Genomic DNA, 5,000 nt, shown 5'->3' on the forward strand with positions numbered 1-5,000 from the left:
GCCAGGAGCTCCCGGAGATGGAGCCGGAGCTGGAGCTGGGGTTTGTTTCCTCGGTACGAGAGGGCCAGGAGCTCCCGGAGATGGAGCTGGAGCTGGAGCCGGAGCTGGAGCTGGAGCTGGGGTTTGTTTCCTCGGTACGAGAGGGCCAGGAGCTCCCGGAGAAGGAGCTGGAGCTGGAGCTGGAGCTGGGGTTTGTTTCCTCGGTACGAGAGGGCCAGGAGCTCCCGGAGAGGGCCAGGAGCTCCCGGAGATGGAGCTGGAGCTGGAGCCGGAGCTGGAGCTGGAGCTGGGGTTTGTTTCCTCGGTACGAGAGGGCCAGGAGCTCCCGGAGAAGGAGCTGGAGCTGGAGCTGGAGCTGGGGTTTGTTTCCTCGGTACGAGAGGGCCAGGAGCTCCCGGAGAAGGAGCTGGAGCTGGAGCTGGAGCTGGGGTTTGTTTCCTCGGTACGAGAGGGCCAGGAGCTCCCGGAGACGGAGCTGGAGCTGGTGTCTGTCTGTTTGTTTCCTCGGTACGAGAGGGCCAGGAGCTCCCGGAGATGGAGCTGGAGCTGGTGTCTGTCAGTCTGTCTGTCTGTCTGTCTGTCTGTCTGTCTGTCTGTCTGTCTGTTTGTTTCCTCGGTATGAGTGGTGAGAGGGCCAGGAGCTCCCGGTGATGGAGCTGGTGTCTACTGGGTATGAGTGGGGATTCCTCCAGGAGGTCCCGGAGGTCCCGGAGGTCCCGGGGAGTTGGTGTAAGTGTGGTGGTGGTGGTTTTGGTGGAGGAGGATCAGGTGGTCAGGGTTCGTCCGACCCCTTCGGTGTGGGCCTCGGTCCCCAGACAACTCCAGGCTGTGCTCCACCCAATTTCGGAAACGCTGTCCTGCAAACGGGAGCTCCACCGACCCCGTAACCCCTCGGAGATCGTACCCGTGTGACAGGGGTGGGCTGTGGGGGCTCCTCCGGGGGTGCGTGCACCTGCGCCGCCCTCCCAGGTTTGCAAAACCAGGTTTCCCACCGACCGATCGGCAATCCCGACCCGCCCTTTGGAGGGCCCCGGCCGGCCTGGTCGGCCGTCAAAGTCGATCCGGCGTTCGGGCCGACGGTTCCTCCTTCCACGCGAACACGGTTGTGGGTCTACCCATCTGCCCCTCTCCTGCCCAGTAGAGAGGAGGGGAAGCCCCCCCACGACCCATCGGTAGCGAGACCCAACGGCCCCGTCTGTCCCAGAGGCCTTACCACGCGGCCTCGCCTCGTCTCGGCGCGGCGCGGGCCGCGACAAGCACTGTGTTTCTCAAACTCTCCGGACCCGGGGGAACGGCGGGCGGGCGGGCATGCGTGCGGGCGGACTGACGGACTGCGCGGCAGCCCCGTCGCCACCCCCATGCCCACCCCTACCCTCTCCCCCGCCTCTCCACCCTCCCATCTTTGCCCCCCGCCGGGGCGGCTCGGCGCGGGCGCATTGCCCTAATGCCTCCGGGGGCCCCCTCCCCCGGCACGGCTGGCTGGGCTACCTGGTTGATCCTGCCAGTAGGATATGCTTGTCTCAAAGATTAAGCCATGCATGTCTAAGTACACACGGCCGAGGTACAGTGAAACTGCGAATGGCTCAGTAAATCAGTTATGGTTCCTTTGATCGCTCCTCCCGTTACTTGGATAACTGTGGCAATCCTAGAGCTAATACATGCAAACGAGCGCCGAACCCCTCCGGGGGGGACGCGTGCATTTATCAGGACCGAAAAACCCACGAGGGGGAACTCCCCCCCGCGCGCCCCCCGGGCTCTCTCCGTCTCACGGGGCATACCGGGTCGCGGTATCCGGTTCGTCTTTTCGCTGGGGCGGGGTTTTGCCGGGGGGGCGGCGGCGGCGGGGGGGGACCCCCGACCGTGCAAGCTTTGGTGACTCTGGATAACCTCGAGCCGATCGCTGGCCCCCCGCGGCGGCGACGTCTCATTCGAATGTCTGCTCTATCAACTGTCGACGGTAGGCTACGCGCCTACCGTGGTGACGACGGGTAACGGGGAATCAGGGTTCGATTCCGGAGAGGGAGCCTGAGAAACGGCTACCACATCCAAGGAAGGCAGCAGGCGCGCAAATTACCCACTCCCGACTCGGGGAGGTAGTGACGATAAATAGCGGTGCGGGCCTCTGGTGAGGAGCCGCGACCGAAATGAGTACACTTTAAGCCCTTTAACGAGGAGCCATTGGAGGGCAAGTCTGGTGCCAGCAGCCGCGGTAATTCCAGCTCCAATAGCGTACCCTAAAGTTGCTGCAGTTAAAACGCTCGTAGTTGGATCTCGGGCGGGGGCCCCTCCGCCGCGGTCGCGCCGCGAGGCGCCGCACCGCGGCAAAAACGCGGGGGGCCCCGACCGCGCCCTGTGGCTTTCGGCGCCCCCTCGATGCTCTTAGCTGAGTGTCCCGCGGGGTCCGAGGCGTTTACTTTGAAAAAAGGAGAGTGTTCAAAGCAGGCCTTTGCCGCCCGCATCACTGAAGCTAGGAATAATGGAATAGGACCGCGGTCCTATTTTGTGGGTTTTTCTGTGGACCGGGGCCATGATTGAGAGGGACGGCCGGGGGCATTCGTACTGCGCCGCTAGAGGTGAAATTCTTGGACCGGCGCAAGACGCGCAGAAGCGAAGGCATTTGCCAAGAATGTTTTCATTAATCAAGAACGAAAGTCGGAGGTTCGAAGACGATCAGATACCGTCGTAGTTCCGACCGTAAACGATGCCGACTAGCGATCCGGCGGCGTCGACCCATAGCAAATGACCCGCCGGGCAGCTCCCGGGAAACCGAAGTCTTTGGGTTCCGGGGGGAGTATGGTTGCAAAGCTGAAACTTAAAGGAATTGACGGAAGGGCACCACCAGGAGTGGAGCCTGCGGCTTAATTCGACTCAACGCGGGGAACCTCACCCGGTCCGGACACAGGAAGGATTGACAGATTGAGAGCTCTTTCTCGATTTTGTGGGTGGTGGTGCATGGCCGTTCTTAGTCGGTGGAGCGATCTGTCTGGTTAATTCCGATAACGGGCGAGGCCCCGACATGCTAACTAGCTACGCGGCCCTCTGGCGGTCGGCGTGCGAGCTTCTTAGAGGGACAAGTGGTTCGGAAGCCACGTGAGATGGAGCTATAACAGGTCTGTGATGCCCTTAGATGTCCGGGGCCGCACGCGTGCTACACTGAGCGGGTCAGCGGGCGTCGTCACCTAAGCCGAGAGGCCGAGGTAATCCTGTGAAACCCACGCTCGTGATTGGGACTGGGGATTGAGATTCTTCCCCACGAACGAGGAATTCCCAGTAGGCGCGGGTCACCAGCCAGCACCGATTGAGTCCCTGCCCTTTGTACACACCGCCCGTCGCTACTACCGATCGGACGGCCCAGCGAGGTCGTCGGACCTGCACGCCGGGGGCTCTCGACCCGAGTCCCTGGCGGTGCCGGGAAGTCGCCCGAACTTGACTGTCTAGAGGAAGTAAAAGTCGTAACAAGGTTTCCGTAGGGGAACCTGCGGAAGGATCATTGCCGGATCGGGAAAAGGGACCAAAAAAAAAAAAAAAAAAAGACCGGTTCTTTTTTTTCCCCCACCCCCTTCTTTCCCTTCCCACATGCCGAGGGGTCTCCCGCACGGAGTCCGTCCGGGCGTCCGGTACTTCGGGGCTGGGTTTCCCCCAAAGCGCAAATCCCTTGGTGGCGGCGTCCCACGCCGCGGCCTCGGTCAACCCTGGTCTCCGGCTCCGGCTCCGTGTCGGGGCCGCCGGGTCCCCCGTCAAGCGAACGCCGTCGCGCAGACCGCCCCGCTCCCGTCTCCACCCTTAGGGCGACGGGTCTACGGCTTCAAGTGTCTGCGCGCCCTTCCCCGGGGGGGCCCCTACCTTGTTGGCGTTAAACGGTTGCCCACGTGAGCGCGGCGAGGTCGCCCGCACTCGCGCCTCCGGGTACCCAACTCGCCTCTCCCCTTCGGGGCTTGGCGGGGGGTTTAATGTCTCCCCCGTCCGGCGGAAGGGGGTAGCGCCCGGGGGTTCCCGTGTCCCAAATAAAGAAACGTCGTCTCTGAAAACTTGTCTCCTCCCCCTGCAAGGTTTATGCCTCAAAAACGACAACTCTGAGCGGTGGATCACTCGGCTCGTGTGTCGATGAAGAACGCAGCCAGCTGCGAGAAATGATGTGAATTGCCACAACCCCAAACATCGATCATCGACTCTTCGAACGCACATTGCGGCCGCGGTTGAGCGCCGCGGCTACGCCTGTCTGAGTGTCGCGTTGTCATCAATCGGAGACGGGGGGCCCCCCCCGCGCTCCGCCGGGTACTCCCGGAGAGCGCGGACCCCCTCCTCCGCGGCCGGGGTCGTCGCAGGCATCCGTTGCCTTCGTCCCCCTAGGTGCAGACGGCCCTCCACCGGAGGTCCGGCCCTCCCCGTCGGCGGCGTTCCGGCGCGGCCCGTCCGGCCGAATCCCTCCCCGGGCCAGGGGGGGGTTAACCGCCGGGCCATACGCCGTGTAACTCCGTCACGGTGGGGGGGGGCGCGCGTCGACCTCCGCCGGGCCTCGCCGAAGCCCGTGAGCCTCCTCCGCCCGTCGTTCGCTCGGCCGGCCGGTCGGACGGACGGAGCCACGAAACCTCCTGCCCCGCCCCGAGGAGAGGGGGTGTTTTTTTCGACTACGACCTCAGCTCAGACGAGACGACCCGCTGAATTTAAGCATATTACTAAGCGGAGGAAAAGAAACTAACCAGGATTCCCTCAGTAGCGGCGAGCGAAGAGGGAAGAGCCCAGCACCGAATCCCCGCCCGGAGGCGGACGTGGGAAATGTGGTGTACGGAAGTCCGCCCCGCCCGGGTTTGCGTCCGGGGGCCTGAGTCTTTCCTGATGGAGGCTCTGCCCGTGGACGGTGCCAGGCCGGTAACGGCCCCCGTCGCCCCGGGACCCGGGCTTCTCGGAGTCGGGTTGTTTGGGAATACAGCCCAAAGAGGGTGGTAAACTCCATCTAAGGCTAAATACCGACACGAGACCGATAGCGAACAAGTACCGTG

At 63.4% G+C, this 5,000-nt stretch overlaps 1 non-coding gene and 2 pseudogenes across 1 annotated transcript; all 3 read left to right on the top strand.

The window, feature by feature from the left end:
- The first annotated feature begins 1,485 nt into the window (after window positions 1-1,485).
- Window positions 1,486-3,493, top strand: LOC146304002 (18S ribosomal RNA; annotated as a pseudogene).
- A 576-nt stretch (window positions 3,494-4,069) lies between these two features.
- On the top strand, window positions 4,070-4,229 carry LOC146304003 (5.8S ribosomal RNA). Its single transcript, XR_014769669.1, has one exon. It is a non-coding gene; the product is annotated as a 5.8S ribosomal RNA (ribosomal RNA).
- A 402-nt stretch (window positions 4,230-4,631) lies between these two features.
- LOC146304004 (28S ribosomal RNA) overlaps window positions 4,632-5,000 on the top strand; it is a 4,189-nt pseudogene continuing 3,820 nt past the window's right edge.

The sequence above is a fragment of the Lutjanus erythropterus genome, unplaced genomic scaffold (genome assembly GCF_056507025.1).
Source record: "Lutjanus erythropterus isolate fLutEry1 unplaced genomic scaffold, fLutEry1.hap2 Scaffold_185, whole genome shotgun sequence".
NCBI lineage: Eukaryota > Metazoa > Chordata > Actinopteri > Lutjaniformes > Lutjanidae > Lutjanus > Lutjanus erythropterus.